Source organism: Vulpes vulpes, chromosome X (genome assembly GCF_048418805.1).
Source record: "Vulpes vulpes isolate BD-2025 chromosome X, VulVul3, whole genome shotgun sequence".
Taxonomy (NCBI): domain Eukaryota; kingdom Metazoa; phylum Chordata; class Mammalia; order Carnivora; family Canidae; genus Vulpes; species Vulpes vulpes.
Genome location: NC_132796.1, coordinates 18500665 through 18514841, shown reverse-complemented (window position 1 = coordinate 18514841; position 14177 = coordinate 18500665). Strand labels below are relative to the sequence as shown.

The following is a 14177-nucleotide window of genomic DNA, read 5'->3' as shown; positions in this document are numbered from 1 at the left end:
TAGTGATTCAATGTATCTAATAGCTATTATACATTTGGAAAATAAATAAGAAAATCTGAAATCTGTCTTCAGTATCAGTGGGAAATCCAGTACCTTTATTGGTCCATTTGATGTTTAGCTCCACAATTAAATTTTCATAGTAGCAAAAACCGGACAAAGATGATTCCAGATCTCTTGAATTCCAGTGTAGTATCCCTTCTAGTACTCCTAGTTGCATTACTAAACAAAGCTATTCCTTGTGATAATTTCTGTAAAAGATAACATTAGAGAATTTCCTTTTCTGCTGGAGATAGCCAAGAAAAACAAAAATTCTAACACTGTATGTCAGCTATGGTAGCATCAACATCCTTTGGGAACTTTGGTTAGAAATCTTATACCTACTGAATGGCACTTTGCATTTTAAAAAAGATCTGACCAATATGCAAATTGAAGTTTGATTTGATAAGCAGTAGTATAGAAGAATATGGGAAAAGCACCCAGTAGAATCTGGCTGTAGGTAGGATGTGCCGTAGAGTGAAGGGATGTGTAAAGAAAGTTTCAAACAGAGGAAAACATCATGGGCAATGGCACAGAAGAATTGAAGCATTGTGACAATTCAGAAGACAGTTTGACGTGGCTATAACAGGATGCATAGATGAAAATTTGTCAAAATATTTGTAAACACATATATGTATACGTATACTTAAGATTATCATTGATTTCTCATTATTTACAAAGGAGTGCTGAACAAATATGTTGTTTTTTTTTGAGTTAATACTAGCTTATTTCGTTTTTACAGATGAAGAAACTAAGGCTCAGTGATTTAGCTTAAGTTACCAAGCTAAGAAAAGGAAACTCATGTAACTCTAAACATAGTCTCACCATACAATATAGCAATTATGCTTCTAATATTTACCCATCTGATTTGAAAACTTAGGTCCAGACAAAAACCTGCACATAAATATTTATATCAGCTTTACTCATTATCACCAAAAACTGAACGCAACCAAGATATTCTCAGAAAATGAATAAACATGCCACATGATTGAATAGTATTCAAGAATATAAAGGAATGAACCATCAAACCAAAGACATGGATGATTCTTAATTGCATATTGACAAGTGGAAGAAGCCAATCTGAAATGGCTACATACTGTAGGATTCCATTTATAGGACTTTCTGGAAAACACAAAACTATAGAGATAGTAAACATTGATCAATGCCAGGGGGTGTGCAGTTGGCCCTCACTAAAGTATTTTTTCCAGTTGAATAATTGTAATCCTTTACTCTGTTTCAAGTCTCCTAGGTTCGTAAGGTTACACTTCTTCAGCACTCTCTAACACTAGGTTTTATCAGTACATAAGTAGTCCATTGAGTAGACACATGAGCATGATATACAACACAGAAATGATACCAATTCTTATCCCTCATTTCCTCTTTCTTCACTTCCCCACCCTTGACTTAACATGGAAGAGTCTCAGGGCCAGGTCTGTCTCTCTGGGGAGGGGTGGTGCTTGATGTAGATACATTCAGTGCCCAGGATTCCTCCCCAGTTGGCTCAGCTGTCTCTATTAGCTAAGTGCCCTTAGAGAAGTTACTTAATCTCTGCAAAATACAGATTGTAATGGTAGTTAATTGATTTTTTTAAATGAAGAATAAATAAGTTATTATGTGCTCAACATTTGGAATAGTATCTAGTATATTGTAAGTGTTCAGTAGTTATTAATGATTACCAAGAAATCATCAATTATAGGACCCACATTTTATCGTATTTTGACTTCTCTCAAATTGGGGCATATTTTATAATTGCTGGCATCTTAGATTCAAAGCAATGTGTTATTATCTGAACAATTTTCTTCTATTTTGTCCACCTATGAAGCAAACTCTTTGAAGGGGGAAAGTCCTATAAACAAGCCAATACCTGACTCCCTTTTAATTTACAATCCTCAACCTCTGCTCTATCCTTAACAAAGTTAAACAGTCATTACATGAGAAACATATTCACTACAAATCCAATATTTTCTCACAGAATGCTCACAGCAATATTGTTAGATGTTTTTACAACCCCATTTCACAGGTGAATAAATCAAGTTTCAGAGAGGCCAACCACTGTGGCCAGGAGCAACCAATGAATAAATTACTGAGCTATCAGCATTCAAACCCAATTAGTCTCTGAAGCATTTGCTAATTCCACCATACCTCTAGACCCTGCAGCATTTCTTAGTATAACAAAAGAGCTTCTCTGGGGGAATTATAAACATAAATGTCAATTAGAACAAACCCAATAAAAGGTTTCCATATTACATTTAGAAAACAGAAAACTACTAATTTCTATTAAATTGGGCTGATTTGTTTTCTTGTTGAAGGTGACTGGGGAACTAAATAATGCTGTTTTGTTCATTGGGATGCTTTATACTTCAGCAGCTGTAAATATTAACAGAATTAAAGATTTTAACAGGAGTCAAATGTGAGTGCTCTGAAAAGCTATTCTATCAGGTTCTTAGGCTAGGCAAGATTTTATTAGGGCCTTCTTAATTTAAAATTTACTGAAAGGATTGACTCTGCCTATTATTCTAAGCATTCATATGAGATTAGCTTCATTATCTCAGTTTACTACAGTTTATACATGTTTAAAACAGGTGAAGGTGCAGATAAACTCTTTCAGTTTTTAATAAAACATGCTGAAATACACTTAATATTTATCTTTTTAACTCCTCAATCCATACTTTGTGACAATTTAAATGAGAGATTGCCTAGACTGTTGAAATTTTCTCTAGTGATAAAAATGTATTATTGAATAAATACTATAAAAAGATTACATGGGGCATCTTTTAACCTGCTCAAGTCATCAGTTTGTTTCAAGCATCTCAGTAGTACCATTCACATGTTTTCTCTATATACGTGTATTAATACAAGGGCCTAAGACCTGTATTTGGCCTCACTTTCTTAACCTCCTTAAAATCAGTCCAGAAAGAATATTTGACTGTACTATTTGTTGTCACAACATATCTTCTAGTCTTTTCAGAACTTCAAATATAGTTTCCCATCAGTTAATCCAAGTTCATAAGATTTACATTTAATCTACTTCATTTTCATTCATGGTCATCAAACATAATGGGATGAAATGCTCCAGGTGTAGAGCTAAATGTGAGGGATGATGGAGTATAGAAGAGAATTTTCAGAGAGGCTAATTTTTATGTGAAAAGTACCTTAGTCCTAGGATTTCAGAGATCAAGCCCCAAGTCGAGCTCCACACTCAGCCAGGAGTCTTCTTAAGAATTTCTCTCCTTCTCCCCCTCCCTCCACTCACACATGTTTTATTTCTAAAATAAATAAATAAATCATTAAAAAATAAAATCTTTGAAATAATATTAAAATGCATCAATTTATGCAGTTTATAGAGAAAGTGGACTAGAAAAGCATAACGTTTATGCACAGCATAATAAATGCATTAACTCCTTGATGCCTTAAAATAACTTAGGAATTAAAAACTGGAAATTGCATGATCCCTAGAATCTAGGGGTTCAAAGCCTAACACGGAGATCAGTGTGGGAAAAGCATTACTGCATTTCAATGCTAACAATATAATGATGATAATGATGATGATGATGGTGATGTCAGAATTATAAGGGAGCATCCGAATAGCAGGAAGATCCGGAAGGCTTTCAGAAAAGAGGCAATAAATACTTAGGATTAGCGTTAGAACTTTTATTTTACCACAGAGAAAGAGATAGGATAGTGATACTGAGAAAACAAAAAGTAGAGAGGGTATTTGATCAAATAGCAGAGTAGGCTAATTAAGCTACCTTTCCACTCATTAAAAAATGCCCAATGCTGAAAAAAAACATAGAAAATATATGCCACTGATATATATGTACATATGCATATTTATATATGTACACAAACACATGCACACCTCTATTATTTAAATGATTACCAGAGAACTAGAAAGTTTGGAGAAGGCTGAAAAATGGAAAGCAAATGGGATCGGATCAGTACATTTTCTAGTAAAGCATAAATTACATCAATGGATAGGAGAAGATGGAGAAACATGAATAGATGAAAGCCATGAAAAAATGCAAAGGTAGTAAAGTTTCTGACCCTTAAAATAGACAACAATCATAACTCACTCAAGATGAAATAAATAATTTGAGCAGCCCAATAATCACTAAAGAAAATGGATTCATAGTTTAAAAACTCCTGAAAAAGAGATGTTCAGGCTCAGATACTTTTATTGGGAAATTCTAACAAATGTTTAAAGAAGAATTAATACCGATTTGATGTAACCCTTTCCAGAAAACAGAAGAGGAAGAAATATCTCCCTTTCACTTCCTGAGGCCCTGATACACAAACAAGACAGAATCAAAAGCAAGAACAAAAAGCAAAGATCAGCATTTCTCATGACCTTAGATCCAAAATTCTTCAACATACTATAAGTAAATTAAATCCAGCAATATATTTATAATACACACAGTGACCAAGTATGGTTTATTCCAGGAATGCTGGGGTAGTTCAGTATTCAAAAATCAATATTAGCCACATATTCACAAACTAAAGAAAAACACATGATTATATCAAATGATGAAGAATAATTTGACACAACTCAGTATCCATTCATGATATAAAAATCTCAGCCAACTAGGAATAGAAAGGAATTTCTTCTGAAGAGCATCTACCTACAACCTAAGGCCAATATTGTACTTAATGGCAAAAGACTGTTTCCCCCCTAAGATAGGGAACAAGAAACAAGTGTCCTCTCTCACCATTTGATTCACCATAGGATGAGAAATCCTAGAAAGCAAAACAAGGTGAGAGAAAGAAATTTAAAGGCATTCATTTGGGAAATAAAGAAGTAAAACTGTGCCTATTTACAGATGACATGATTGTATACATAGAAAATCTCAGGCAATCGACAGAAAAACAACACAGTCCACTAGGATAAGTCACTTCTGCAAGGTCACAGGATAGAAGATCAAAATACTAAAATCAGTTCCATTTCTATAAATTAGCAATGAACATGCAGAAACTGAAATTTAGAATAATACCATTTATATTCACTCAAGAATGAATGTTTATGGGAATGCCTGTCTGGGTTAGTCAATAGAGCATGCGACTCTTGATCTCAGGGTTTTGAGTTCAAGCCTCATTTGGAGCATAGAGCTTAACAAAAAATGAATATTTATGTATAAATATAACGGTAAATTTACAGGATGTAAAATAAATTTACAGGATGTTTAAAGAAGACAGCATAAGTCTGATGAAAGAAATCAAAGGAGAGCTACATAGATGAACAGATATATCATCTTGATAGAGTGGAAAATTTAACATAGTACATTTTCTCCAAATTTATATGTAGGTTTCATGTGATTCCTATCAAAATCCCAGCAAAGTTTTTTATAGATACAGACAAGATAATTCTAAATTTTATATAGAAAGGTAATGGAACAATAATAGCTAAAACAATTTTGAAAAAGAAAAATATGGTGTCAGATATTTTTTGAAGTCCTTTCAGATAATTTTTTTCTGTACCATTCTTTTCTGTCCCTCTAGAGCGCCACATCTGCATGAATTGGATTTGCTGTATTACCCAACAGGTAATGGATGGTATAAGAAAATACCTATTCATCTATCTCTGAATTTACTATTTTTTAATCATCTCCAATCTTCTATTAAGTGATCTTTTTTTGTCCAGGTATTATCTATTTTTCAGTTTTAGGGTTTCCATTGGCACGGTTTTCTAGCAGTTGTTAGTTTTTTGTTGAAATTTCCTTGTTTTTGCCTATTTATCAGAAGCATGTTTTCATTTTCTTCATTGAGTTATAGGAGTTGCTGTATTCTCATATATCTTATAATTTTTAATTGCATCATGGACATTTTATTGATATATTTCATAGACAGTAGATTGTCATGTTCCCCTAAATTAAGTGTTGATCTTTTTGCTTTAAGAAGGCAGAGAGCTTGGTTAAACTCAAATTTCAAGCTGTGTCTTCCCTGTGGTAGGCAGGTGTAGTTTCTGTCACTTCTTTTGGCCTTAGCTGTGCTCCTCGTAGTCTGCCTTGTACATGTGTAGTACATGTATTTCCTGAATCAACCAGAAATTTGTACAATGATTATATATGCAAAATTCAGGTTTTCCCTCCTGTGGTTCTCTTTTCTGAGATTTAAACTTTCACTTTCCAGCTTCTGTGATTCCCAAAATTTTGTCTTCTGATTTATCAAGCCAGTAAATTGTGGCATCTTATCTGAGTTCTCGATGCGTAGCACTGTGCCTGAGACCTGTCCTTAGGCAGAAAGCCATAAGATTGAACACTCTTTGACATTGCCTTTTCCTGTTTTTTTTTTTTTGTTTTGAGACACACACCACCATATCATTATTTTTAATGTCCAGCGTTTATAATATGAGGGCCAGGGCTTTCTCCTCAACTCAAGTTTATAAGTTTTCGATTGGCTTGTGAGGCCAATAGGGATACTTCTTGTCTAATTTGGTTTCTGGAAAGACTTCATTCAGTTCCTCAATGGTCATCTGATCAAATGGAATTATGTTCTTCATCTTCTCCAGCTCTTTTTCATATTCTTCAATCCTGGCCTTTGAGAAGGACAAAAACTCAGCACAGCTTTTCACATCTTCTTTTTCCTCAGCATCCACCTGGACAGTGTATTTATCCTCTGGCACAGGAACCTTCAGGGCATTAAACTTCTTCTCAAAGTCATCTACCAAGCCAGCCTTTGCCACATTGGCCTTGTAGTAAGCCCAGTCGATAGCAGGTGGTTTCTCAGGAAGAGTAGCCAACCTGGAGGTAAGCATCTCATTCCAGGATTTTAGGGAGTTGGCAATGGCCTTCTGGTTTTGGGATATGATCTCCCCAAAAGCTACACAGTCAATGGTTTTTAGAGCAAGTTTTCACCCAGCCATCTTGAGATCCTTCACCGACCCCAGCGGCCCACCGACATTGCCTTTCCTAATAAGCTATCAAGGCCTGACGTTTCTTTGTCAGAAAGTTTTTAATTAGGTATTATTTAACAGTAAAAATGTTTAAAGTAATCACTTTAATATCTTCACTCTTACTATGTACAAGGCAATGTACAAGGCACTTCTATAGTTAGTTCACATTTTCCTTAGCAGTGTGTCACAATTTGTTCATGTTTCTTCTTAGTCATTTAAATTATTAATAATTTAATAGTATTTAAAGCTTAAATGAATACATTGATTTTTGCTACCTTACACAGTTGATATCATTTTTATTCTTATTTTAATATTCTATATTTCATTTGTATAATGTTAAATTTGAGGTTTATACACCTACATGTGAAACTAAATAGAACTATATTGCATTTTAATTATAGCACTATTCTTTAATCTTCATCTTCGAAATTACATAGGAGTTTTTTTCAAATACTTTAAGCACAATCTAATCCTCATGTAATTTAATGGGCATTTATGCTGATTATAAATAAATAAGCAGAGATAATGTTGATCTGGCTTTAAAATTCTATATTCATACATTTATAATCATTGTTTGCTGCAGATGACAGAAACTCAATTTCAAAATGCTTAAGCCAAACAGAATTTATTAGCTAGCATAATTTAGAACATGTTAGGATGAACTAGCTTCAAGTATGGCTCAATCCAGGATTTGATCAGTGTTATCAGATCTTTGACCCTTTGTAGCCATTAGCTCTATTTTCCTCCTTTACGTTTGGTACATTTTCAGACATGCCTTTCCCACACAAAGTTAGTGCCAAAGACAATCACATCCAGAAACTCTGGTTTGTATAAGTCTTTTAGCCACCAATGTCTCCTTTTTCCCAAATCATCCTAGCCAAAGTAAAAGAGAGCTCTTAGCAGTCTAGTGTAGGCTGCATGCTTATCAGTAAAATAATCTTTGTGGCTAGGGTTAGTGCTGTTTTGGCCATGTTGGGGTCATCATCTTATCACTGGTTTTAAAGGTTGAGGTCAACTCTGAGAAAACAGAAATTTGATCCTCAAAAGAAAATAAAGGTGAACATGTACTGGGTATAAATAATGTCTGTTACAGTATCAGATGCCTTTAGATTGAGTGCTTTCACTATTGATATGCTTTCATTGCACTTTTTTAAATGACTAAATAAATTTGGTGCTTATTTTGTTTTCCTTTTAAATTATCTTTGACCATAAATAGAGCATGTGGAATGCCCTAGTGCCATGTCACAGTATTTCTTAATTTTGTCAGTGTATTTTTCCTACCTTGAGTGTTTGGCTAAACACAGAGAGCAGATTACTGTTAAAGATAGCAAAATTAAAGAAAAAAAGAAAAATAAAAGCAAAATTTCCTATGAAATACTATTATTCTCAATTAAAGAAGATACATAAAAGATAAAATTTTCTCTTGGCTTTATATATTTATAAAATTTTATACATATTTACATATATTTTATACATATTTACATATAATAAATAACATGAGATATGTGTATATAAAATTATAAATTATAATTATAAATATTAATTATATCCTAGCTAATAGAAGATTTTGACATTCTAAATAAGTCTCCATAAATAATATAGACTCCAGATTCTCCTGATCTTATAAATAACTTAATTCTTCCAAACATTCAAATAATTGATACCAGTTCTTCACAAAGTTTTCCAAAAGTAAGAGATGAGTGAACATTCTGTGAAGATAATATTACCCTGATATAAAACCGGAGGAAAACATCACAGAAAAAGAACACTAAAGACTAATACATCTTATAAATATAGGTTAAAAAAGTTCTCAGCAAAATATTAGCAAACTGAATCAAGTAGCATGTAAAAAGGACTATACATCATGACCAAATGAGATTTATCCCAGGAATGTACGGCTGGTTTAACATTTTAAAATTAATATAATATACCATATTAATGGAATAAAGGATAAAGACATATAACTGTCTCAAAAGATGCAGGCAAAGCATTAACAAAATTCAGTATCTTTTCATGATTAAAGCACTCAACAAACAGGGCACCTAGATAGCACAGTTAAGTGACTAACTTTTGCTTTCAGCTCAGGTTGTGATCTCAAGGTCACAAGATTGAGCCCTGCATTGTTGGGATCCACACTCAGCACAGTCTGCCTGAATTTCTGTCTCCCTCTGTCACTCCCCTCTCTCTCTTTCTCCGTCAAATAAATAAATCTTAATTAAAATAAAAACCTACTCAACAAACTCAGAAAAAAGGTAACTCCTTCAACATAATAGCATTTATAAAAATTCTACTGCATAATAGACACCATTTATAAAAATTCCACAGCTACCATAATACTTAGTTGTAAAACGCTGATATCTTTCCTTCTAAGATAGTGATAAGATAAGGATGTTTGCTGTCACTACTTCTGTTCAACAATGTAATGCAGGGTTTAGCCAGGGCATTCAGAGGGGTAAAAAAACAAAAAGTATCAGATTAAAAATATGGAAGTAGGGACACCTGGGTGGCTCAGTGGTTGAGCATCTGCCTTTGGCTCAGGGCATGATCCTGAGTTGCTGGGATCGAGTTCCGCATTGGGCTCCCTGAAGGGGAGCCTGCTTCTCCCTCTGCCTATGTCTCTGACTCTCTCTCTCTGTGTCTCTCATGAATAAATAAATAAATCTTTAAAAAATACGGAAGTAAAACTGTCTCTGTTGGCAGGATGCCATGATCTTGTATATTAAATACTCTAAGAAATCCACCAAAAAAAAAAAAAATAGTAGAGCTCATAAACAAGGTTCAACAAGATTGAATGATGAAAGATCAGTATATAAAACTCAATTCTATTTCTACACACTAAGAAACACTTAAAATGAAATTAAAACAATTCCATTTATAATAGCATTAAGGAGGAAAAAAAGCCTAAGTATAAATGTAACAACGAAATACAAGACTGGTACATTAAAACCTACAAAATATTTTTAGAATAAATGCAAGACAATTGAATAAACAACCAGTATTCATGGATCAGAAGATCTAATATTTAAAAAAAGACCTAATATTGTTATATGGCAGTACTTCCCAGATTGCTTTATATATGTAGTTCTATTCTATCAAAATTTCACGTGGCCTTTTTGCAGAAATTGACAAGCTGATTCTATTATTTGTATGTGAATGCAAAGGACCTGAAGTAGTCCAAATGATCTTGACAAAGAATAAAGAGGACTCATATTTTATAATATCAAAACTTATTACAAAGCTATAGTAATCAGGATGGTATATTACTGTTATAAAGATAGACATGTACATTAGTAGAATAAAATTGAGAGTATATGAATGTACGCCTAAGTTTATAGTCAGGTAATTGTATTTGACCAGGATATCAAGAAAATAAAATGGGAAAAACTAGTCTTTTCAACAGTTGGTGTTTGGCTCAGCTAGATACCGACATGGAAGAGAATGAATCCAAAGATCCTTACCTCACATCATACCTAAAAGTTAACTCAAAATGGATCCTAGAACTAAATATAAGAGATCATATTGTAAAACTCTAAGAAGAAAAATATTTTTGGTTTAAGCAGTTGTTTCTCAGATATGACACAAGTACAAGTAATAAAAAAGCACAAGTAATAAAAGGACTTTTGATGGTGTTCAGTTTCTCTCTTTGTTACAAGTGATGCCATCAAATAAATGAAAAGATAATGGGAGAAAATATTTGGAAATAATATATCTGATAAGAGACTTTTATCTAGAATATAAAAAGAATTCTTACAACTCAATAATAAAAAGACAAATAATACATTTTAAAAATCAGCCAAAGATTTGAAAAGGTTTTCCGTCAAAGAAGATATACAGATGACCAGTAAGTACATGAAAAGTTTCTCAACATCACTGATTATACGGAAAATATAAATCAGTACCACAGTGGATACCACTTCATACCCATTAGATTGGCTATAATCAAGCAAAGACAGACGACAGCAGGTATTGCTAAAGATGTAGAGAAATTGGAGCCCTCACACATCCCTGGTAGGATTATAAAATGATACAGCCACCTTGGAAAATAGTCTGGCAGTGTACCAGCATGTAGTATGGTATTCTTGCTTCTCTATTTTATGAAGCATGACAAATTTTGTAAAGCACTTTATCTATCCAAGTTCTTATTTTGCTGAGAGTGGGTAGTTTCCTTGACTCATTGGCTAGTTGGTCTCAGTCAAATCTTGAATAGTTAATAGAAAGCAAAGCTCAATCTAATTCCAAGGGTCTAGATTAGAATATACTAGCCTACTCTAACTTCAGTGGAATAAGGTAGAATTATTTTCTTCTGCAAAATTCCCCATAGTGGTGCAAGCTAGGATTGCAGTGTGTTGAAGAAAGGCAGTGTTCCCAGCATGCACAACTACCAGAACTTTCTTACCTCTACGTCGTTCTTCCATGTTTTACTTTAACTGCTATATCCTCCCAGGATGAATGGCATACTTGCCTGCATGCCATCTATCCCTCTTTTCCCTCTTTTTCCCCCCTGGATACTACTAAATTGATCAAAGAAAATTGGGAGCATGGGCAGAAGTAAAGATTAAATTACATCGATTAACTGAAAGGAAAATGTATTCATTCCTAGGGCTGTTGTGATGAAATACCACAAACAGAGTGGTTTAAAACAACCATAGTGTATTCTTTAATAGTTCAGGAGGCTAGAAGTCTTAAATCAAGGTTTTGGCATGGCTGTGCTCTGTCTCAAGGCTCTAGCAAAGCATCTGTCCCATGCCTTCCTCCTAGCTTCTGGTGGTGGCTGGCAAACCTTGCTGTTCCACATCTCTGCCTTCACCTTCACAAGACATTCCCTCTCTGTTTCTGTGTCCCAAATTCCTTCTTCTTATAAGGACCTCAGTCGTGCTGAATATAGAGCCCACCCTAATCCAGTATAACTTCATCATCATTGGAATGAACTATATCTGCAAAAATCTGTTAAGGCCACATTCAAGAATATTATTTTTTGGTGAACATGAATTTGGGGGGCTCATTATTGAACTCACCACATACAATAATAGTGCAGTACAGAAGGCTGTGTGTGTGTGTGTGTGTGTGTGTGTGTGTGTGGTGTAGAAGCTAGGAGCAGATTGGGAGGGAGGGATATAGGGGTATTTTTAGTATGTATATGACTGAGTACTTCCTTGGCTTCAGGCTCTGCACTGTTGGGCAAACAGTATTTCATTTAACCCTTGCAGCAAGCCTGTGCCATGGGTATTGTTCTGTCAGCTCTCCAGAGAAGATAGTTGATATTTAGTATCAATGTTTAGCAAGGTCACACTGCTAGGGGGGTGCAACTTGGACTCCTATGATGCACTGTCTCCTTCCAAAATCTGTGAACTTAAACACTAATCTCTAGTACCTTAACTCCTCTAAGGAAAAGCATGATGTTGTGGTGATGAAAGGGGTTGGGGCAAGGGGGAAGTGTAAGATGATTCAAGTTGAAGTCTGAATTGGGGGACTAGCTGATATCACTAATAAATGATAAAATGAGGGGATTGGCTGGAGGCGAGAGGTGGATTTTTCTGTGGTTTTGGTTACCAAGGAGTACGAGTGGGAAATGGTGCTCCAGATCACAATATACATTGATGCACCTTGATATAAAGAATCTGCCCCTTACACTTGAGGGTGATCACTACGTGATCTGTTACTCCTCAGTTCTACACAGCATCACCAGGTAACCGGGGGCTTGTCATCTGATTGCGAGTCTGTAGTCAAGCATGAAGCCACCCACCTCAGGTGCTCCAGACTATCCCAAAAATATATCTTTTTAAATTCCGACAGTGTTTTGTTTTGCGTTGTTCACATTCATTGAAAATATCTTAATTCTAAAAGGACCAAAACAGACGTTCCTGATATTTGTGTTTGCTTTTCTTAGTGAAGTACGTGCAGCTTCAGCAATTTGTTCATGTGGAATCAGAAGCCACTTCCTTCATTTTATTTTATTTTATTTTTTTAATAAATTAATTTTTATTGGTGTTCAATTTACCAACATACAGAAAAACACCCAGTGCTCATCCCGTCAAGTGTCCCCCTCAGTGCCCGTCACCCATTCACCCCCACCCCCCGCCCTCCTCCCCTTCCACCACCCCTAGTTCGTTTCCCAGAGTTAGGAGTCTTTATGTTCTGTCTCCCTTCCTGATATTTCCCAGTCATTTCTTCTCCCTTCCTTTATATTCCCTTTCACTATTATTTATATTCCCCAAATGAATGAGAACATACACTGTTTGTCCTTCTCCGATTGACTTCCTTCATTTTAGCTCTCTTTTGGCCTTTATCTGTTCTCTGCTATATTCTAGCTGATGATGTGCCTAGATGAGTAACGTTTCAGGTGACTTCTTCTTAAGGCTGTTTGTAAAAACTGTTGCACAACAGAGTACAGGATTGGCTTGGTACATTTAAAAAAAAATACTCTCAAGATTAGATGCAGTGAGTCCAGCAAGAAAATGCTACTGGAAACATTGCACTAATTTGTCATGTTGCTTAAAACAAAAATAAACTGTAAAGTATCCTTAACAACTATGAAAATTATAGATGATGGATTTTTTTCATTTTTGCAAATATACCCAATTTTTCTTGGTGGTACTTCTATTTTATTGTATAAAATAGGTTTAATGTCAACTATTGGATCATATTAAAAGCAGTATTTGAGAATGTAAAATTGCTTGCAATTCAGAATATTGAGAGTCCCTTATTTTTATTTATTTATGTATTTATTTATTTATTTTTTCATTTATGATAGTCACAGAGAGAGAGAGAGAGAGAGAGATGCAGAGACATAGGCAGAAGGAGAAGCAGGCTCCATGCACCGGAGCCCGACGTGGGATTCGATCCCGGGTCTCCAGGATCGCGCCCTGGGCCAAAGGCAGGCGCCAAACCGCTGCACCACCCAGGGATCCCGATTATGTTTTTATTTAAGTTCCAGTTAACGTACAGCGTTATATTAGTTTCAGGTGTACAACATAGCAATTCAATACTTCCATACAACACCTCGTGCTCATCACAAGTGCCCTCCTTCATCCCCATCACCTATTTCACCCATCCCCTCACGCCCTCCCCTCTGGTGACCATCAGTGTGCCCTAGAGTTAAGAGTCTGTTTCTTGGTTTGCCTCTCTTTCTCTCTCTCTCTCTCTCTCTCTGTCTCTCCTTTGCTTATTTGTTTTGCTTCTTAAATTCCACATATGAGTGCAATCCTATGGTATTTGTCTTTTAAGAGAGATTCCCCTAGTTAAAAAAGGCAAGAAT

The 14177-nt window shown here is 35.0% G+C and overlaps 1 pseudogene; it reads right to left on the bottom strand.

Annotated features, from left to right (window-relative positions):
• Positions 1 to 6394: 6394 nt before the first annotated feature.
• On the bottom strand, positions 6395 to 6892 carry LOC112919075 (ATP synthase subunit d, mitochondrial pseudogene; annotated as a pseudogene).
• Positions 6893 to 14177: the final 7285 nt, after the last annotated feature.